The sequence below is a fragment of the Tachypleus tridentatus genome, chromosome 1 (genome assembly GCF_004210375.1).
Source record: "Tachypleus tridentatus isolate NWPU-2018 chromosome 1, ASM421037v1, whole genome shotgun sequence".
In the NCBI taxonomy this organism is placed as follows: Eukaryota; Metazoa; Arthropoda; class Merostomata; order Xiphosura; family Limulidae; genus Tachypleus; species Tachypleus tridentatus.
Window position 1 is genome coordinate 104,367,814 of NC_134825.1, and position 24,929 is coordinate 104,392,742.

Consider the following 24,929-nt stretch of genomic DNA (forward strand, 5'->3'; position numbering starts at 1 on the left):
GAGTTTAGTAGTGATTGTTTATACAACACCCAGAGTTTAGTATTGATTGTTTATACAACACCCAAGGTTCAGTAGTGATTGTTTATACAACACACAATGTTTAGTAGTGATTGTTTATACAACACCCAAGGGTTTAGTAGTGATTGTTTATACAACACACAAGTGTTTAGTAGTGATTGTTTATACAACACACAAGGTTTAGTAGTGATTGTTTATACAACACACAGGGTTTAGTAGTGATTGTTTATACAACACACAAGGTTTAGTAGTGATTGTTTTACAACACCCAGGGTTTAGTAGTGATTGTTTATACAACACCCAGGGTTTAGTAGTGATTGTTTATACAACACCCAGGGTTTAGTAGTGATTGTATATACAACACCCAAGGGTTTAGTAGTGATTGTTTATACAACACCCAGTGGTTTAGTAGTGATTGGGTTTAGTAGTGATTGTTTATACAACACCCAGGGTTTAGTAGTGATTGTTTATACAAATCCCAGTGTTTAGTAGTGATTGTTTATACAACACCCAGGGTTTAGTAGTGATTGTTTATACAACACCCACGGTTTAGTAGTGATTGTTTATACAACACTAAAGGGTTTAGTAGTGATTGTTTATACAACACCCAGGGTTTAGTAGTGATTGTTTATACAACACCCAGGGTTTAGTAGTGATTGTTTATACAACACCCAGGGTTTAGTAGTGATTGTTTATACAACACACAAGGTTTAGTAGTGATTGTTTATTTAACACCCAGGGTTTAGTAGTGATTGTTTATACAACACCCAGGGTTTAGTAGTGATTGTTTATACAACACACAATGTTTAGTAGTGATTGTTTATACAACACACAAGGTTTAGTAGTGATTGTTTATACAACACCAAGGGTTTAGTAGTGATTGTTTATACAACACACAAGGGTTTAGTAGTGATTGTTTATACAACACCCAAGGGTTTAGTAGTGATTGTTTATACAACACCCAGGGTTTAGTAGTGATTGTTTATACAACACCCAGGGTTTAGTAGTGATTGTTTATACAACACCCAGGGTTTAGTAGTGATTGTTTATACAACACCCAGGGTTTAGTAGTGATTGTTTATACAACACCCAGGGTTTAGTAGTGATTGTTTATACAACACCCAGGTTTAGTAGTGATTGTTTATACAACACCCAGGGTTTAGTAGTGATTGTTTATACAACACCCAGGGTTTAGTAGTGATTGTTTATACAACACCCAGGGTTTAGTAGTGATTGTTTATACAACACCCAGGGTTTAGTAGTGATTGTTTATACAACACCCAGGGTTTAGTAGTGATTGTTTATACAACACCCAGGGTTTTAGTGATTGTTTATACAACACCCAGGGTTTAGTAGTGATTGTTTATACAACACCCAGTAGGTTTAGTAGTGATTGATTTTATACAACACCCAGGGTTTAGTAGTGATTGTTTATACAACACCCAAGGGTTTAGTAGTGATTGTTTATACAACACCCAGGGTTTAGTAGTGATTGTTTATACAACACCCAGGGTTTAGTAGTGATTGTTTATACAACAACAGGGTTTAGTAGTGATTGTTTATACAACACACAAGGGTTTAGTAGTGATTGTTTATACAACACCCAAGGTTTAGTAGTGATTGTTTATACAACACCCAGGGTTTAGTAGTGATTGTTTATACAACACCCAGGGTTTAGTAGTGATTGTTTATACAACACCAGGGTTTAGTAGTGATTGTTTATACAACACCCAGATTGGTTTAGTAGTGATTGTTTATACAACACCCAGGGTTTAGTAGTGATTGTTTATACAACACCCAGGGTTTAGTAGTGATTGTTTATACAACACCCATGGTTTAGTAGTGATTGTTTATACAACACCCAGGGTTTAGTAGTGATTGTTTATACAACACCCAGGGTTTAGTAGTGATTGTTTATACAACACCCAGGGTTTAGTAGTGATTGTTTATACAACACCCAAGGGTTTAGTAGTGATTGTTTATACAACACCCAGGGTTTAGTAGTGATTGTTTATACAACACCAAGGTTTAGTAGTGATTGTTTATACAACACCCAAGGGTTTAGTAGTGATTGTTTATACAACACCCAGGGTTTAGTAGTGGTTTAGTAGTGATTGTTTATACAACACCCAGTGGTTTAGTAGTGATTGTTTATACAACACCCAGGGTTTAGTAGTGATTGTTTATACAACACCCAGGGTTTAGTAGTGATTGTTTATACAACACCCAGGGTTTAGTAGTGATTGTTTATACAACACCCAGGGTTTAGTAGTGATTGTTTATACAACACCCAGGGTTTAGTAGTGATTGTTTATACAACACCCAGGGTTTAGTAGTGATTGTTTATACAACACCCAGGGTTTAGTAGTGATTGTTTATACAACACCCAGGGTTTAGTAGTGATTGTTTATACAACACCCAGGGTTTAGTAGTGATTGTTTATACAACACCCAGGGTTTAGTAGTGATTGTTTATACAACACCCAGGTTTAGTAGTGATTGTTTATTGTTTAGTAGTGATTGTTTATACAACACTAAATGGTTTAGTAGTGATTGTTTATACAACACCCAGGGTTTAGTAGTGATTGTTTATACAACACCCAGGGTTTAGTAGTGATTGTTTATACAACACCCAGGGTTTAGTAGTGATTGTTTATACAACACCCAGGGTTTAGTAGTGATTGTTTATACAACACCCATGGTTTAGTAGTGATTGTTTATACAACACTAAATGGTTTAGTAGTGATTGTTTATACAACACCCATGGTTTAGTAGTGATTGTTTATACAACACCCAGGGTTTAGTAGTGATTGTTTATACAACACCCAGGGTTTAGTAGTGATTGTTTATACAACACCCAGGGTTTAGTAGTGATTGTTTATACAACACACAATGTTTAGTAGTGATTGTTTATACAACACCCAAGGGTTTAGTAGTGATTGTTTATACAACACCCAGTGTTTAGTAGTGATTGTTTATACAACACCCAGGGTTTAGTAGTGATTGTTTATACAACACCCAGGGTTTAGTAGTGATTGTTTATACAACACCCAGGGTTTAGTAGTGATTGTTTATACAACACCCAGGGTTTAGTAGTGATTGTTTATACAACACCCAAGGGTTTAGTAGTGATTGTTTATACAACACCCAGGGTTTAGTAGTGATTGTTTATACAACACCCAGGGTTTAGTAGTGATTGTTTATACAACACCCAGGGTTTAGTAGTGATTGTTTATACAACACCCAGGGTTTAGTAGTGATTGTTTATACAACACCCAGGGTTTAGTAGTGATTGTTTATACAACACCCAAGGGTTTAGTAGTGATTGTTTATACAACACCCAGGGTTTAGTAGTGATTGTTTATACAACACCCAGGGTTTAGTAGTGATTGTTTATACAACACACAGGGTTTAGTAGTGATTGTTTATACAACACACAGGGTTTAGTAGTGATTGTTTATACAACACCCAGGGTTTAGTAGTGATTGTTTATACAACACCCAAGGGTTTAGTAGTGATTGTTTATACAACACCCAGGGTTTAGTAGTGATTGTTTATACAACACCCAGGGTTTAGTAGTGATTGTTTATACAACACCCAGGTTTAGTAGTGATTGTTTATACAACACCCAGGTTTAGTAGTGATTGTTTATACAACACCCAGGGTTTAGTAGTGATTGTTTATACAACACCATGGTTTAGTAGTGATTGTTTATACAACACCCAAGGTTTAGTAGTGATTGGTTTAGTAGTGATTGTTTATACAACACCCAAGGGTTTAGTAGTGATTGTTTATACAACACCCAGGGTTTAGTAGTGATTGTTTATACAACACCCAGTGATTGTTTAGTAGTGATTGTTTATACAACACCCAGGGTTTAGTAGTGATTGTTTATTGGTTTAGTAGTGATTGTTTATACAACACCCATGGTTTAGTAGTGATTGTTTATACAACACCAAGGGTTTAGTAGTGATTGTTTATACAACACCCAGGGTTTAGTAGTGATTGTTTATACAACACCCAGGGTTTAGTAGTGATTGTTTATACAAACACCCAGGGTTTAGTAGTGATTGTTTATACAACACCCAGGGTTTAGTAGTGATTGTTTATACAACACCCAGGGTTTAGTAGTGATTGTTTATACAACACTTATGAGTTTAGTAGTGATTGTTTATACAACACCCAGGGTTTGGTAGTGATTGCTTTTACAACACCCAAGGGTTTAGTAGTGATTGTTTATACAACACCCATGGTTTAGTAGTGATTGTTTATACAACACCCAGGGTTTAGTAGTGATTGTTTATACAACACCCAGGGTTTAGTAGTGATTGTTTATACAACACCCAGGGTTTAGTAGTGATTGTTTATACAACACCAGGGTTTAGTAGTGGTTTAGTAGTGATTGTTTATACACACAGTAGTGATTGTTTATACAACACCAATGGTTTAGTAGTGATTGTTTATACAACACCCAGTGTTTAGTAGTGATTGTTTATACAACACCCAGGGTTTAGTAGTGATTGTTTATACAACACCCAGGGTTTAGTAGTGATTGTTTATACAACACCCAAGGGTTTAGTAGTGATTGTTTATACAACACCCAGAGTTTAGTAGTGATTGTTTATACAACACCCAGGGTTTAGTAGTGATTGTTTATACAACACCCAAGGTTTAGTAGTGATTGTTTATACAACACACAATGTTTAGTAGTGATTGTTTATACAACACCCAAGGGTTTAGTAGTAATTGTTTATACAACACACAAGTGTTTAGTAGTGATTGTTTATACAACACACAAGGTTTAGTAGTGATTGTTTATACAACACACAAGGTTTAGTAGTGATTGTTTATATAACACCCAGGGTTTAGTAGTGATTGTTTATACAACACCCAGGGTTTAGTAGTGATTGTTTATACAACACCCAGGGTTTAGTAGTGATTGTTTATACAACAAGGGTTTAGTAGTGATTGTTTATACAACACCCAGGGTTTAGTAGTGATTGTTTATACAACACCCATGGTTTAGTAGTGATTGTTTATACAACACCCAGGGTTTAGTAGTGATTGTTTATACAACACCCATGGTTTAGTAGTGATTGTTTATACAACACCCAGGGTTTAGTAGTGATTGTTTATACAACACCCAGGGTTTAGTAGTGATTGTTTATACAACACCCATGGTTTAGTAGTGATTGTTTATACAACACCCAGGGTTTAGTAGGGTTTAGTAGTGATTGTTTATACAACACCCAGGGTTTAGTAGTGATTGTTTATACAACACCCAGGGTTTAGTAGTGATTGTTTATACAACACCCAGGGTTTAGTAGTGATTGTTTATACAACACCCAGGGTTTAGTAGTGATTGTTTATACAACACCCAGGGTTTAGTAGTGATTGTTTATACAACACCCAGGGTTTAGTAGTGATTGTTTATACAACACCCAGGGTTTAGTAGTGATTGTTTATACAACACCCAAGGTTTAGTAGTGATTGTTTATACAACACCCAAGGGTTTAGTAGTGATTGTTTATACAACACAGGGTTTAGTAGTGATTGTTTATAGTTTAGTAGTGATTGTTTATACAACACACAAGGGTTTAGTAGTGATTGTTTATACAACACCCAGGGTTTAGTAGTGATTGTTTATACAACACCCAGGGTTTAGTAGTGATTGTTTATACAACACCCAGGGTTTAGTAGTGATTGTTTATACAACACCCAGGGTTTAGTAGTGATTGTTTATACAACACCCAGGGTTTAGTAGTGATTGTTTATACAACACCCAGGGTTTAGTAGTGATTGTTTATACAACACCCAGGGTTTAGTAGTGATTGTTTATACAACACCCAGGGTTTAGTAGTGATTGTTTATACAACACCCAGGGTTTAGTAGTGATTGTTTATACAACACCCAGGGTTTAGTAGTGATTGTTTATACAACACCCAAGGGTTTAGTAGTGATTGTTTATACAACATCCAGGGTTTAGTAGTGATTGTTTATACAACACCCAGGGTTTAGTAGTGATTGTTTATACAACACCCAAGGTTTAGTAGTGATTGTTTATACAACACACAATGTTTAGTAGTGATTGTTTATACAACACAGGGTTTAGTAGTGATTGTTTATACAACACCAAGGTTTAGTAGTGATTGTTTATACAACACACAAGTGTTTAGTAGTGATTGTTTATACAACACACAAGGTTTAGTAGTGATTGTTTATACAACACAGGGTTTAGTAGTGATTGTTTATACAACACCCAGGGTTTAGTAGTGATTGTTTATACAACACCCAGGGTTTAGTAGTGATTGTTTATACAACACCAAGGGTTTAGTAGTGATTGTTTATACAACACCCACGGTTTAGTAGTGATTGTTTATACAACACCCATGGTTTAGTAGTGATTGTTTATACAACACTAAATGGTTTAGTAGTGATTGTTTATACAACACTAAAGGGTTTAGTAGTGATTGTTTATACAACACCCAGGGTTTAGTATTGATTGTTTATACAACACCCAAGGTTTAGTAGTGATTGTTTATACAACACCCAGGGTTTAGTAGTGATTGTTTATACAACACCCAGGGTTTAGTAGTGATTGTTTATACAACACCCAGGGTTTAGTAGTGATTGTTTATACAACACTCAGGGTTTACTAGTGATTGTTTATACAACACCCAAGGGTTTAGTAATCATTGTTTATACAACATCCAGGGTTTAGTAGTGATTGTTTATACAACACCCAGGGTTTAGTAGTGATTGTTTATACAACACACAAGTGGTTTAGTAGTGATTGTTTATACAACACACAAGGTTTAGTAGTGATTGTTTATACAACAACAGGGTTTAGTAGTGATTGTTTATACAACACACAAGGGTTTAGTAGTGATTGTTTGTACAACATACAAGGTTTAGTTGTGATTGTTTATACAACACCCAGGGTTTAGTAGTGATTGTTTATACAACACCCAGTGTTTAGTAGTGATTGTTTATACAACACCCAGGGTTTTGTAGTGACTGTATACACAACACCCAAGGGTTTAGTAGTGATTGTTTGTACAACACCCATGGTTTAGTAGTGATTGTTTATACAACACCCAGGGTTTAGTAGTGATTGTTTATACAACACTAAATGGTTTAGTAGTGATTGTTTATACAACACCGAGGGTTTAGTAGTGATTGTTTATACAACACCCAGGGTTTAGTAGTGATTGTCTATACAACACCCAAGGGTTTAGTAGTGATTGTTTGTACAACACCCACGGTTTAGTAGTGATTGTTTATACAACACCCATGGTCTAGTAGTGATTGTTTATACAACACTAAAGTGTTTACTAGTGATTGTTTATACAACACCGATAGTTTAGTAGTGATTGTTCATACAACACCCAAGGGTTTAGTAGTGATTGTTTATACAACACCCAGGGTTTAGTAGTGATTGTTTATACAACACCCAGGGTTTAGTAGTGATTGTTTATACAACACACAAGGTTTAGTAGTGATTGTTTATACAACACACAAGGTTTAGTAGTGATTGTTTATACAACACCCAAGGGTTTAGTAGTGATTGTTTATACAACACCAAGGGTTTAGTAGTGATTGTTTATACAACACCCAGGGTTTAGTAGTGATTGTTTATACAACACCCAGGGTTTAGTAGTGATTGTTTATACAACACCCAGGGTTTAGTAGTGATTGTTTATACAACACCCAGGGTTTAGTAGTGATTGTTTATACAACACCCAGGGTTTAGTAGTGATTGTTTATACAACACAAGGGTTTAGTAGTGATTGTTTATACAACACAACACAGGGTTTAGTAGTGATTGTTTATACAACACCCAAGGGTTTAGTAGTGATTGTTTATACAACACCCAGGGTTTAGTAGTGATTGTTTATACAACACCCAGGGTTTAGTAGTGATTGTTTATACAACACCCAAGGGTTTAGTAGTGATTGTTTATACAACACCCAGGGTTTAGTAGTGATTGTTTATACAACACAAGGGTTTAGTAGTGATTGTTTATACAACACCCAGGGTTTAGTAGTGATTGTTTATACAACACCCAGGGTTTAGTAGTGATTGTTTATACAACACCCAGGGTTTAGTAGTGATTGTTTATACAAACACCCAGGGTTTAGTAGTGATTGTTTATACAACACCCAGGGTTTAGTAGTGATTGTTTATACAACACAGGGTTTAGTAGTGATTGTTTATACAACACCCAGGGTTTAGTAGTGATTGTTTATACAACACCCAGGGTTTAGTAGTGATTGTTTATACAACACCATGGTTTAGTAGTGATTGTTTATACAACACCCAGGGTTTTTAGTAGTGATTGTTTATACAACACCCAGGGTTTAGTAGTGATTGTTTATACAACACCCAGGTTTAGTAGTGATTGTTTATACAACACCCAGGGTTTAGTAGTGATTGTTTATACAACAGGGTTTAGTAGTGATTGTTTATACAACACCCAATGGTTTAGTAGTGATTGTTTATACAACACCCAGGGTTTAGTAGTGATTGTTTATACAACACCCAGGGTTTAGTAGTGATTGTTTATACAACACCCAGGGTTTAGTAGTGATTGTTTATACAACACCCAGGGGGTTTAGTAGTGATTGTTTATACAACACCCAGGGTTTAGTAGTGATTGTTTATACAACACCCAGGGTTTAGTAGTGATTGTTTATACAACACCCAGGGTTTAGTAGTGATTGTTTATACAACACCCAGGGTTTAGTAGTGATTGTTTATACAACACACAGGGTTTAGTAGTGATTGTTTATACAACACCCAGGGTTTAGTAGTGATTGTTTATACAACACACAAGGGTTTAGTAGTGATTGTTTATACAACACACAAGGTTTAGTAGTGATTGTTTATACAACACCCAGGGTTTAGTAGTGATTGTTTATACAACACCCAGGGTTTAGTAGTGATTGTTTATACAACACCCAGGGTTTAGTAGTGATTGTTTATACAACACCAAGGGTTTAGTAGTGATTGTTTATACAACACCCAGGGTTTAGTAGTGATTGTTTATACAACACCCAATGGTTTAGTAGTGATTGTTTATACAACACTAAATGGTTTAGTAGTGATTGTTTATACAACACAGGGTTTAGTAGTGATTGTTTATACAACACCCAGGGTTTAGTAAGGGTTTAGTAGTGATTGTTTATACAACACCCAGGGTTTAGTAGTGATTGTTTATACAACACCCATGGTTTAGTAGTGATTGTTTATACAACACCCATGGTTTAGTAGTGATTGTTTATACAACACCCATGGTTTAGTAGTGATTGTTTATACAACACCAAGGGTTTAGTAGTGATTGTTTATACAACACCCAGGGTTTAGTAGTGATTGTTTATACAACACCCAGGGTTTAGTAGTGATTGTTTATACAACACCCAGGGTTTAGTAGTGATTGTTTATACAACACACCAGGGTTTAGTAGTGATTGTTTATACAACACCCAGGGTTTAGTAGTGATTGGTTTTAGTATTGTTTATACAACACCAGGGTTTAGTAGTGATTGTTTATACAACACCCAGGGTTTAGTAGTGATTGTTTATACAACACCCAGGGTTTAGTAGTGATTGTTTATACAACACACAGGGTTTAGTAGTGATTGTTTATACAACACCCAGGGTTTAGTAGTGATTGTTTATACAACACACAAGGGTTTAGTAGTGATTGTTTATACAACACCCAGGGTTTAGTAGTGATTGTTTATACAACACCCAGGGTTTAGTAGTGATTGTTTATACAACACCCAGGGTTTAGTAGTGATTGTTTATACAACACCCAGGGTTTAGTAGTGATTGTTTATACAACACCAGGGTTTAGTAGTGATTGGGTTTAGTAGTGATTGTTTATACAACACCCAGGGTTTAGTAGTGAGGTTTAGTAGTGATTGTTTATACAACACCCAAGGGTTTAGTAGTGATTGTTTATACAACACCCAGGGTTTAGTAGTGATTGTTTATACAACACCCAGGGTTTAGTAGTGATTGTTTATACAACACCCAGGGTTTAGTAGTGATTGTTTATACAACACAGGGTTTAGTAGTGATTGTTTATACAACACCCAGGGTTTAGTAGTGATTGTTTATACAACACCCAAGGGTTTAGTAGTGATTGTTTATACAACACCCAGGGTTTAGTAGTGATTGTTTATACAACACCCAGGGTTTAGTAGTGATTGTTTATACAACACCCAGTGGTTTAGTAGTGATTGTTTATACAACACCCAGGGTTTAGTAGTGATTGTTTATACAACACAGGGTTTAGTAGTGATTGTTTATACAACACCCAGGGTTTAGTAGTGATTGTTTATACAACACCCAGGGTTTAGTAGTGATTGTTTATACAACACACCAGGGTTTAGTAGTGATTGTTTATACAACACCAGGGTTTAGTAGTGATTGTTTATACAACACCCAGGGTTTAGTAGTGATTGTTTATACAACACCCAGGGTTTAGTAGTGATTGTTTATACAACACCCAGGGTTTAGTAGTGATTGTTTATACAACACCCAAGGGTTTAGTAGTGATTGTTTATACAACACCCAGGGTTTAGTAGTGATTGTTTATACAACACCAGGGTTTAGTAGTGATTGTTTATACAACACCCAGGGTTTAGTAGTGATTGTTTATACAACACCCAGGGTTTAGTAGTGATTGTTTATACAACACCCAGGGTTTAGTAGTGATTGTTTATACAACACCCAGGGTTTAGTAGTGATTGTTTATACAACACACAAGGTTTAGTAGTGATTGTTTATACAACACCAGGGTTTAGTAGTGATTGTTTATACAACACACCAGGGTTTAGTAGTGATTGTTTATACAACACCCAGGGTTTAGTAGTGATTGTTTTAGTACATACACCCAGGGTTTAGTAGTGATTGTTTATACAACACCCAGGGTTTAGTAGTGATTGTTTATACAACACCCAGGGTTTAGTAGTGATTGTTTATACAACACCCAAGGTTTAGTAGTGATTGTTTATACAACACCCAGGGTTTAGTAGTGATTGTTTATACAACACCAGGGTTTAGTAGTGATTGTTTATACAACACCCATGGTTTAGTAGTGATTGTTTATACAACACTAAATGGTTTAGTAGTGATTGTTTATACAACACCTAGGTTTAGTAGTGATTGTTTATACAACACCCAGGGTTTAGTAGTGATTGTTTATACAACACCCAAGGGTTTAGTAGTGATTGAGGGTTTAGTAGTGATTGTTTATACAACACCCAGGGTTTAGTAGTGATTGTTTATACAACACCCATGGTTTAGTAGTGATTGTTTATACAACACCCAAGGGTTTAGTAGTGATTGTTTATACAACACCCAATGGTTTAGTAGTGATTGTTTATACAACACCCATGGTTTAGTAGTGATTGTTTATACAACACCCAAGGGTTTAGTAGTGATTGTTTATACAACACCCAGGGTTTAGTAGTGATTGTTTATACAACACCCAGGGTTTAGTAGTGATTGTTTATACAACACACAATGTTTAGTAGTGATTGTTTATACAACACACAATGTTTTGATTGTTTATACAACACACAAGGTTTAGTAGTGATTGTTTATACAACACCCAGGGTTTAGTAGTGATTGTTTATACAACACCCAGGGTTTAGTAGTGATTGTTTATACAACACCCAAGGTTTAGTAGTGATTGTTTATACAACACCCAATGGTTTAGTAGTGATTGTTTATACAACACCCAGGGTTTAGTAGTGATTGTTTATACAACACCCAGGTTTAGTAGTGATTGTTTATACAACACAGGGTTTAGTAGTGATTGTTTATACAACACCCAGGGTTTAGTAGTGATTGTTTATACAACACCCAGGGTTTAGTAGTGATTGTTTGTTTACAACACACCCAGGGTTTAGTAGTGATTGTTTATACAACACCCAGGGTTTAGTAGTGATTGTTTATACAACACCCATGGTTTAGTAGTGATTGTTTATACAACACCCAGGGTTTAGTAGTGATTGTTTTTAGTAGTGATTGTTTATACAACACCCAGGGTTTAGTAGTGATTGTTTATACAACACCCAAGGGTTTAGTAGTGATTGTTTATACAACACCCAAGGGTTTAGTAGTGATTGTTTATACAACACCCAAGGGTTTAGTAGTGATTGTTTATACAACACCCAGGGTTTAGTAGTGATTGTTTATACAACACCCATGGTTTAGTAGTGATTGTTTATACAACACCCAAGGGTTTAGTAGTGATTGTTTATACAACACCCAGGGTTTAGTAGTGGTTTATAGTAGTTTGTAGTGATTGTTTATACAACACCCAGGGTTTAGTAGTGATTGTTTATACAACACCCAGGGTTTAGTAGTGATTGTTTATACAACACACAAGGTTTAGTAGTGATTGTTTATACAACACACAGGGTTTAGTAGTGATTGTTTATACAACACCCAAGGGTTTAGTAGTGATTGTTTATACAACACCCAGGGTTTAGTAGTGATTGTTTATACAACACCCAGGGTTTAGTAGTGATTGTTTATACAACACCCAGGGTTTAGTAGTGATTGTTTATACAACACCCAGGGTTTAGTAGTGATTGTTTATACAACACCCAGGGTTTAGTAGTGATTGTTTATACAACACCCAGGGTTTAGTAGTGATTGTTTATACAACACCCAGGGTTTAGTAGTGATTGTTTATACAACACCCAGGGTTTAGTAGTGATTGTTTATACAACACCCAGGGTTTAGTAGTGATTGTTTATACAACACCCAGGGTTTAGTAGTGATTGTTTATACAACACCCAGGGTTTAGTAGTGATTGTTTATACAACACCCAGGGTTTAGTAGTGATTGTTTATACAACACCCAGGGTTTAGTAGTGATTGTTTATACAACACCCAGGGTTTAGTAGTGATTGTTTATACAACACCCAGGGTTTAGTAGTGATTGTTTATACAACACCCAGGGTTTAGTAGTGATTGTTTATACAACACCCAAGGTTTAGTAGTGATTGTTTATACAACACCCAGGGTTTAGTAGTGATTGTTTATACAACACCCAGGGTTTAGTAGTGATTGTTTATACAACACCCAGGGTTTAGTAGTGATTGTTTATACAACACCCAAGGGTTTAGTAGTGATTGTTTATACAACACCCAGGGTTTAGTAGTGATTGTTTATACAACACCCAGGTTTAGTAGTGATTGTTTATACAACACCCAGGGTTTAGTAGTGATTGTTTATACAACACCCAAGGGTTTAGTAGTGATTGTTTATACAACACCCAAGGTTTAGTAGTGATTGTTTATACAACACACAGGGTTTAGTTTAGTTTATGATTGATTGTTTATACAACACGGTTTAGTAGTGATTGTTTATACAGGGTTTAGTAGTGATTGTTTATACAACACCCAAGGGTTCAGTAGTGATTGTTTATACAACTCCCAGAGTTTAGTATTGATTGTTTATACAACACCCACGGTTTAGTAGTGATTGTTTATACAACACCCAGGGTTTGGTAGTGATTGTTTTTACAACACCCAAGGGTTTAGTAGTGATTGTTTATACAACACCCAGGGTTTAGTAGTGATTGTTTATACAACACCCATGGTTTAGTAGTGATTGTTTATACAACACTAAATGGTTTAGTAGTGATTGTTTATACAACACTCAGGGTTTAATAGTGATTGTTTATACAACACACAATGTTTGGTAGTGATTGTTTATACAACACCCAAGGGTTTAGTAGTCATTGTTTATACAACACCCAGTGTTTAGTAGTGATTGTTTATACAACACCCAGGGTTTAGTAGTGATTGTTTATACAACACCCAAGGTTTAGTAGTGATTGTTTATACAACATCCATGGTTCCGTAGTGACTGTTTATACAACACCCAGGGTTTAGTAGTGATTGTTTATACAACACCCAGGGTTTAGTAGTGATTGTTTATACAACACCCAGGGTTTAGTAGTGATTGTTTATACAACACCCAGGGTTTAGTAGTGATTGTTTATACAACACCCAGGGTTTAGTAGTGATTGTTTATACAACACCCAGGGTTTAGTAGTGATTGTTTATACAACACACAGGGTTTAGTAGTGATTGTTTATACAACACACAAGGGTTTAGTAGTGATTGTTTATACAACACACAAGGTTTAGTAGTGATTGTTTATACAACACCCAGGGTTTAGTAGTGATTGTTTATACAACACCCAGGGTTTAGTAGTGATTGTTTATACAACACCCAGGGTTTAGTAGTGATTGTTTATACAACACCCAGGGTTTAGTAGTGATTGTTTATACAACACACAAGGGTTTAGTAGTGATTGTTTATACAACACCCAAGGTTTAGTAGTGATTGTTTATACAACACCCAGGGTTTAGTAGTGATTGTTTATACAACACCCACGGTTTAGTAGTGATTGTTTATACAACACCCAGGGTTTAGTAGTGATTGTTTATACAACACCCAGGGTTTAGTAGTGATTGTTTATACAACACCCAGGGTTTAGTAGTGATTGTTTATACAACACCCAGGGTTTAGTAGTGATTGTTTATACAACACCCAAGGTTTAGTAGTGATTGTTTATACAACACAACAAGGTTTAGTAGTGATTGTTTATACAACACACAGGGTTTAGTAGTGATTGTTTATACAACACCCATTGTATACAACACCCAAGGGTTTTAGTAGTGATTGTTTATACAACACCCAAGTGTTTAGTAGTGAGGGTTTAGTAGTGATTGTTTATACAACACCCAGGGTTTAGTAGTGATTGTTTATACAACACCCAGGGTTTAGTAGTGATTGTTTATACAACACCCAGGGTTTAGTAGTGATTGTTTATACAACACCCAGGGTTTAGTAGTGATTGTTTATACAACACCCAGGGTTTAGTAGTGATTGTTTATACAACACCCAGGGTTTAGTAGTGATTGTTTATACAACACCCAGGGTTTAGTAGTGATTGTTTATACAACACCCAGGGTTTAGTAGTGATTGTTTATACAACACCCAGGGTTTAGTAGTGATTGTTTATACAACACCAGGGTTTAGTAGTGATTGTTTATACAACACCCAAGGGTTTAGTAGTGATTGTTTATACAACACCCACAAGGGTTTAGTAGTGATTGTTTATACAACACCCAGGGTTTAGTAGTGATTGTTTATACAACACCCAGGGTTTAGTAGTGATTGTTTATACAACACCTTAGTAGTGGTTTAGTAGTGATTGTTTATACAACACCAAGGGTTTAGTAGTGATTGTTTATACAACACCCAGGGTTTAGTAGTGATTGTTTATACAACACCCAGGGTTTAGTAGTGATTGTTTATACAACACCCAAGGTTTAGTAGTGATTGTTTATACAACACCCAAGGGTTTAGTAGTGATTGTTTATATTGTTTATACAACAGGGTTTAGTAGTGATTGTTTATACAACACAGGGTTTAGTAGTGATTGTTTATACAACACCCAAGGTTTAGTAGTGATTGTTTATACAACACCAATTGGTTTAGTAGTGATTGTTTATACAACACACAAGGTTTAGTAGTGATTGTTTATACAACACCCAGGGTTTAGTAGTGATTGTTTATACAACACCCAGGGTTTAGTAGTGATTGTTTTTACAACACCCAAGGGTTTAGTAATGATTGTTTATACAACATCCAGAGTTTAGTAGTGATTGTTTATACAACACCCATGGTTTAGTAGTGATTGTTTATACAACACTAAATGGTTTAGTAGTGATTGTTTATACAACACCTTTAGTAGTTATTGTTTATACAACACCCAGGGTTTAGTAGTGATTGTTTATACAACACCCAAGGGTTTAGTAGTGATTGTTTGTACAACACCCACGGTTTAGTAGTGATTGTTTATACAACACCCATGGTTTAGTAGTGATTGTTTATACAACACTAAATGGTTTAGTAGTGATTGTTTATACAACACCCATGGTTTAGTAGTGATTGTTTATACAACACCCAAGGGTTTAGTAGTGATTGTTTATACAACACCCAGGGTTTAGTAGTGATTGTTTATACAACACCCAGGGTTTAGTAGTGATTGTTTATACAACACACAATGTTTAGTAGTGATTGTTTATACAACACACAAGGTTTAGTAGTGATTGTTTATACAACACCCAGGGTTTAGTAGTGATTGTTTATACAACACCAAGGGTTTAGTAGTGATTGTTTATACAACACCCATGGTTTAGTAGTGATTGTTTATACAACACCCAGGGTTTAGTAGTGATTGTTTATACAACACCCAGGGTTTAGTAGTGATTGTTTATACAACACCAAGGGTTTAGTAGTGATTGTTTAGGGTTTAGTAGTGATTGTTTATACAACACCCAAGGGTTTAGTAGTGATTGTTTATACAACACCCAGGGTTTAGTAGTGATTGTTTATACAACACACATAGGTTTAGTAGTGATTGTTTATACAACACCCAGGGTTTAGTAGTGATTGTTTATACAACACCATGGTTTAGTAGTGATTGTTTATACAACACCCAGGGTTTAGTAGTGATTGTTTATACAACACCTAGGGTTTAGTAGTGATTGTTTATACAACACCCAGGGTTTAGTAGTGATTGTTTATACAACACCCAGGGTTTAGTAGTGATTGTTTATACAACACCAAGGGTTTAGTAAGGGTTTAGTAGTGATTGTTTATACAACACCCAGGGTTTAGTAGTGATTGTTTATACAACACCCAGGGTTTAGTAGTGATTGTTTATACAACACCCAGGGTTTAGTAGTGATTGTTTATACAACACCCAGGGTTTAGTAGTGATTGTTTATACAACACCCAGGGTTTAGTAGTGATTGTTTATACAACACCCAGGGTTTAGTAGTGATTGTTTATACAACACCCAGGGTTTAGTAGTGATTGTTTATACAACACCCAATGGTTTAGTAGTGATTGTTTATACAACACCCAGGGTTTAGTAGTGATTGTTTATACAACATGGTTTAAATGGTTTAGTAGTGATTGTTTATACAACACCCAGGGTTTAGTAGTGATTGTTTATACAACACCCAGGGTTTAGTAGTGATTGTTTATACAACACCCAGGGTTTAGTAGTGATTGTTTATACAACACCCAGGGTTTAGTAGTGATTGTTTATACAACACCCAGGGTTTAGTAGTGATTGTTTATACAACACCCAGGGTTTAGTAGTGATTGTTTATACAACACCCAGGGTTTAGTAGTGATTGTTTATACAACACCCAGGGTTTAGTAGTGATTGTTTATACAACACCCAGTAGTGGTTTAGTAGTGATTGTTTATACAACACCCAGGGTTTAGTAGTGATTGTTTATACAACACACAGGGTTTAGTAGTGATTGTTTATACAACACCCAGGGTTTAGTAGTGATTGTTTATACAACACCCAGGGTTTAGTAGTGATTGTTTATACAACACCCAGGGTTTAGTAGTGATTGTTTATACAACACCCAGGGTTTAGTAGTGATTGTTTATACAACACCCAGGGTTTAGTAGTGATTGTTTATACAACACCAGGGTTTAGTAGTGATTGTTTATACAACACCCAGGGTTTAGTAGTGATTGTTTATACAACACCCAGGGTTTAGTAGTGATTGTTTATACAACACCCATGGTTTAGTAAAGACTGGTTGTACAACACCCATGGTTTAGTAGTGATTGGTTATACAACACCCAGGGTTTAGTAGTGATTGTTTATACAACACCCAGGGTTTAGTAGTGATTGTTTATACAACACCCAGGGTTTGGTAGTGATTGTTTTTACAACACCCAAGGGTTTAGTAATGATTGTTTATACAACATCCAGGGTTTAGTAGTGATTGTTTATACAACACCCAGGGTTTAGTAGTGATTGTTTATACAACACCCAAGGTTTAGTAGTGATTGTTTATACAACACACAAGGTTTAGTAGTGATTGTTTATACAACAGGGTTTAGTAGTGATTGTTTATACAACACACAAGTGTTTAGTAGTGATTGTTTATACAACACACAAGTAGTTTAGTAGTGATTGTTTATACAACACACAAGGTTTAGTAGTGATTGTTTATACAACACCCAGGGTTTAGTAGTGATTGTTTATACAACACCCAGGGTTTAGTAGTGATTGTTTATACAACACCCAGGGTTTAGTAGTGATTGTTTATACAACACCAAGGGTTTAGTAGTGATTGTTTATACAACACCCAGGTTTAGTAGTGATTGTTTATACAACACCCATGGTTTAGTAGTGATTGTTTATACAACACTAAATGGTTTAGTAGTGATTGTTTATACAACACCAAGGGTTTAGTAGTGATTGTTTATACAACACCCAGGGTTTAGTAGTGATTGTTTATACAACACCCAAGGGTTTAGTAGTGATTGTTTATACAACACCCAGGGTTTAGTAGTGATTGTTTATACAACACCCAGGGTTTAGTAGTGATTGTTTATACAACACCCAAGGGTTTAGTAGTGATTGTTTATACAACACCCAGGGTTTAGTAGTGATTGTTTATACAACACCCAGGGTTTAGTAGTGATTGTTTATACAACACCCAGGGTTTAGTAGTGATTGTTTATACAACACCCAGGGTTTAGTAGTGATTGTTTATACAACACCCAAGGGTTTAGTAGTGATTGTTTATACAACAACAGGGTTTAGTAGTGATTGTTTATACAACACACAAGGTTTAGTAGTGATTGTTTATACAACACACAAGGGTTTAGTAGTGATTGTTTATACAACACCCATGGTTTAGTAGTGATTGTTTATACAACACCCAGGGTTTAGTAGTGATTGTTTATACAACACCCAGGGTTTAGTAGTGATTGTTTATACAACACCCAGGGTTTAGTAGTGATTGTTTATACAACACCCATGGTTTAGTAGTGATTGTTTATACAACACCCAGGTTTAGTAGTGATTGTTTATACAACACCCAGGGTTTAGTAGTGATTGTTTATACAACACCCAGGGTTTAGTAGTGATTGTTTATACAACACCCAGGGTTTAGTAGTGATTGTTTATACAACACCCAAGGGTTTAGTAGTGATTGTTTATACAACACCCAGGGTTTAGTAGTGATTGTTTATACAACACCCATGGTTTAGTAGTGATTGTTTATACAACACCCAAGGTTTAGTAGTGATTGTTTATACAACACACAGGGTTTAGTAGTGATTGTTTATTTAACACCCAGGGTTTAGTAGTGATTGTTTATACAACACCCAAGGGTTTAGTAGTGATTGTTTATACAACACACAAGGTTTAGTAGTGATTGTTTATACAACACACAAGGTTTAGTAGTGATTGTTTATACAACACCCAGGGTTTAGTAGTGATTGTTTATACAACACCCAAGGGTTTAGTAGTGATTGTTTATACAACACCCAGGGTTTAGTAGTGATTGTTTATACAACACCCAAGGGTTTAGTAGTGATTGTTTATACAACACCCAGGGTTTAGTAGTGATTGTTTATACAACACCCAGGGTTTAGTAGTGATTGTTTATACAACACCCAGGGTTTAGTAGTGATTGTTTATATAACACCCATGGTTTAGTAGTGATTGTTTATACAACACCCAGGGTTTAGTAGTGATTGTTTATACAACACCCAAGGGTTTAGTAGTGATTGTTTATACAACACCCAGGGTTTAGTAGTGATTGTTTATACAACACCCAAGGGTTTAGTAGTGATTGTTTATACAACACCCAGGGTTTAGTAGTGATTGTTTATACAACACCCAGGGTTTAGTAGTGATTGTTTATACAACACCAAGGGTTTAGTAGTGATTGTTTATACAACACCCAGTGGTTTAGTAGTGATTGTTTATACAACACACAGGGTTTAGTAGTGATTGTTTATACAACACACAAGGTTTAGTAGTGATTGTTTATACAACACCCAGGGTTTAGTAGTGATTGTTTATACAACACCCAGGGTTTAGTAGTGATTGTATATACAACACCCAGGGTTTAGTAGTGATTGTTTTGTTTAGTAGTGATTGTTTTACAACACCCAGGGTTTAGTAGTGAACACCCATGGTTTAGTAGTGATTGTTTATACAACAGTGATTGTTTAGGTTTAGTTGTGATTGTTTATACAACACCCATGGTTTAGTAGTGATTGTTTATACAACACCCAAAGGTTTAGTAGTGATTGTTTATACAACACCCATGGTTTAGTAGTGATTGTTTATACAACACTAAATGGTTTAGTAGTGATTGTTTATACAACACCTAGGGTTTAGTAGTGATTGTTTATACAACACCCAGGGTTTAGTAGTGATTGTTTATACAACACCCAAGGGTTTAGTAGTGATTGTTTGTACAACACCCACGGTTTAGTAGTGATTGTTTATACAACACCCATGGTTTAGTAGTGATTGTTTATACAACACTAAAGGGTTTAGTAGTGATTGTTTATACAACACCCATGGTTTAGTAGTGATTGTTCATACAACACCCAAGGGTTTAGTAGTGATTGTTTGTACAACACCCACGGTTTAGTAGTGATTGTTTATACAACACCAGGGTTTAGTAGTGATTGTTTATACAACACACAGGGTTTAGTAGTGATTGTTTGTACAACATACAAGGTTTAGTTGTGATTGTTTATACAACACCCAGGGTTTAGTAGTGATTGTTTATACAACACCCAGGGTTTAGTAGTGATTGTTTATACAACACCCAGGGTTTAGTAGTGATTGTTTATATAACACCCAGGGTTTAGTAGTGATTGTTTATACAACACCCATGGTTTAGTAGTGATTGTTTATACAACACCCAGGGTTTAGTAGTGATTGTTTATACAACACCCAGGGTTTAGTAGTGATTGTTTATACAACACACAAGGTTTAGTAGTGATTGTTTATACAACACCCAGGGTTTAGTAGTGATTGTTTATACAACACCCAGGGTTTAGTAGTGATTGTTTATACAACACCCAAGGGTTTAGTAGTGATTGTTTATACAACACCCAGAGTTTAGTAGTGATTGTTTATACAACACCCAGGGTTTAGTAGTGATTGTTTATACAACACACAAGGGTTTAGTAGTGATTGTTTATACAACACCCAGGGTTTAGTTTAGTAGTGATTGTTTATTACAATACCCAGGGTTTAGTAGTGATTGTTTATACAACACCCAGGGTTTAGTAGTGATTGTTTATACAAACATTGTTTATACAACACCCAGGTTTAGTAGTGATTGTTTATACAACACCCAGGGTTTAGTAGTGATTGTTTATACAACACCCATGGTTTAGTAGTGATTGTTTATACAACACCCAGGGTTTAGTAGTGATTGTTTATACAACACCCAGGGTTTAGTAGTGATTGTTTATACAACACCCAGGGTTTAGTAGTGATTGTTTATACAACACCCAGGGTTTAGTAGTGATTGTTTATACAACACCCAGGGTTTAGTAGTGATTGTTTATACAACACCAGGGTTTAGTAGTGATTGTTTATACAACACCCAGGGTTTAGTAGTGATTGTTTATACAACACCAGGGTTTAGTAGTGATTGTTTATACAAACCCATGGTAGTGATTGTTTATACAACACCCAGGGTTTAGTAGTGATTGTTTATACAACACCCAGGGTTTAGTAGTGATTGTTTATACAACACCCAGGGTTTAGTAGTGATTGTTTATACAACACCCAGGGTTTAGTAGTGATTGTTTATACAACACCCAGGGTTTAGTAGTGATTGTTTATACAACACCCAGGTTTAGTAGTGATTGTTTATACAACACCCAGGGTTTAGTAGTGATTGTTTATACAACACCCAAGGGTTTAGTAGTGATTGTTTATACAACACCCAGGGTTTAGTAGTGATTGTTTATACAACACAATGTTTAGTAGTGATTGTTTAGTAGTGATTGTTTATACAACCAGGGTTTAGTAGTGATTGTTTATACAACACACAAGGGTTTAGTAGTGATTGTTTATACAACACCAATGGTTTAGTAGTGATTGTTTATACAACACCCAGGGTTTAGTAGTGATTGTTTATACAACACCCAGGGTTTAGTAGTGATTGTTTATACAACACCCAGGGTTTAGTAGTGATTGTTTATACAACACCCAGGGTTTAGTAGTGATTGTTTATACAACACCCAGGGTTTAGTAGTGATTGTTTATACAACACCCAGGGTTTAGTAGTGATTGTTTATACAACACCCAGGGTTTAGTAGTGATTGTTTATACAACAACACCCAGGGTTTAGTAGTGATTGTTTATACAACACCAGGGTTTAGTAGTGATTGTTTATACAACACACAAGGGTTTAGTAGTGATTGTTTATACAACACCCAAGGTTTAGTAGTGATTGTTTATACAACACACAAGGGTTTAGTAGTGATTGTTTATACAACACCCAGGGTTTAGTAGTGATTGTTTATACAACACCCAGGGTTTAGTAGTGATTGTTTATACAACACCCAAGGTTTAGTAGTGATTGTTTATACAACACCCAGGGTTTAGTAGTGATTGTTTATACAACACCAGGGTTTAGTAGTGATTGTTTATACAACACCCATGGTTTAGTAGTGATTGTTTATACAACACCCAGGGTTTAGTAGTGATTGTTTATACAACACCCAGGGTTTAGTAGTGATTGTTTATACAACACCAAGGGTTTAGTAGTGATTGTTTATACAACACCCAGGGTTTAGTAGTGATTGTTTATACAACACCCAGGGTTTAGTAGTGATTGTTTATACAACACACAAGGGTTTAGTAGTGATTGTTTATACAACACCCAGGGTTTAGTAGTGATTGTTTATACAACACCCAAGGTTTAGTAGTGATTGTTTATACAACACCCAGGGTTTAGTAGTGATTGTTTATACAACACCAGGGTTTAGTAGTGATTGTTTATACACACACAAGGGTTTAGTAGTGATTGTTTATACAACACCCAGGGTTTAGTAGTGATTGTTTATACAACACCCAGGGTTTAGTAGTGATTGTTTATACAACACCCAGGGTTTAGTAGTGATTGTTTATACAACACCCAGGGTTTAGTAGTGATTGTTTATACAACACTCAGGGTTTAGTTGTGATTGTTTATACAACACCCAGGGTTTAGTAGTGATTGTTTATACAACACCCATGGTTTAGTAGTGATTGTTTATACAACACCCAGGGTTTAGTAGTGATTGTTTTTACAACACCCAAGGGTTTAGTAGTGATTGTTTATACAACACCCAGGGTTTAGTAGTGATTGTTTATACAACACCAGGGTTTAGTAGTGATTGTTTATACAACACCCAGGTTTAGTAGTGATTGTTTATACAACACCCAAGGGTTTAGTAGTGATTGTTTATACAACACCCAGGGTTTAGTAGTGATTGTTTATACAACACCAAGGTTTAGTAGTGATTGTTTATACAACACCCAGGGTTTAGTAGTGATTGTTTATACAACACCAGGGTTTAGTAGTGATTGTTTATACAACACCAAGGTTTAGTAGTGATTGTTTATACAACACCCAGGGTTTAGTAGTGATTGTTTATACAACACCCAGGGTTTAGTAGTGATTGTTTATACAACACCCAGGGTTTAGTAGTGATTGTTTATACAACACCCAGGGTTTAGTAGTGATTGTTTATACAACACAAGGGTTTAGTAGTGATTGTTTATACAACACCCAGGGTTTAGTAGTGATTGTTTATACAACACCCAGGGTTTAGTAGTGATTGTTTATACAACACCAGGGTTTAGTAGTGATTGTTTATACAACACACAGGGTTTAGTAGTGATTGTTTATACAACACCCAGGGTTTAGTAGTGATTGTTTATACAACACAAGGGTTTAGTAGTGATTGTTTATACAACACCCAGGGTTTAGTAGTGATTGTTTATACAACACCCAGGGTTTAGTAGTGATTGTTTATACAACACCCAAGGGTTTAGTAGTGATTGTTTATACAACACCCAGGGTTTAGTAGTGATTGTTTATACAAACACCATGGGTTTAGTAGTGATTGTTTATACAACACCAGGGTTTAGTAGTGATTGTTTATACAACACCCAAGGGTTTAGTAGTGATTGTTTATACAACACCCAGGGTTTAGTAGTGATTGTTTATACAACACCCAGGGTTTAGTAGTGATTGTTTATACAACACTCAGGGTTTAGTAGTGATTGTTTATACAACACCAAGGGTTTAGTAGTGATTGTTTATACAACACCCAAGGGTTTAGTAGTGATTGTTTATACAACACCCAAGGTTTAGTAGTGATTGTTTATACAACACCCAAGGTTTAGTAGTGATTGTTTATACAACACCACAATGGTTTAGTAGTGATTGTTTATACAACACCCAGGGTTTAGTAGTGATTGTTTATACAACACCAAGGTTTAGTAGTGATTGTTTATACAACACACAAGGGTTTAGTAGTGATTGTTTATACAACACACAGGGTTTAGTAGTGATTGTTTATACAACACCCAAGGTTTAGTAGTGATTGTTTATACAACACCCAGGGTTTAGTAGTGATTGTTTATACAACACCCAGGGTTTAGTAGTGATTGTTTATACAACACCAAGGGTTTAGTAGTGATTGTTTATACAACACCCATGGTTTAGTAGTGATTGTTTATACAACACCCATGGTTTAGTAGTGATTGTTTATACAACACAATACAACACCCAGGGTTTAGTAGTGATTGTTTATACAACACTAATGGGTTTAGTAGTGATTGTTTATACAACACCCATGGTTTAGTAGTGATTGTTTATACAACACCCAAGGGGTTTAGTAGTGATTGTTTATACAACACCCAGAGTTTAGTAGTGATTGTTTATACAACACTCAGGGTTAAGTAGTGATTGTTTATACAACACCCAGGTTTTGTAGTGATTGTTTATACAACAC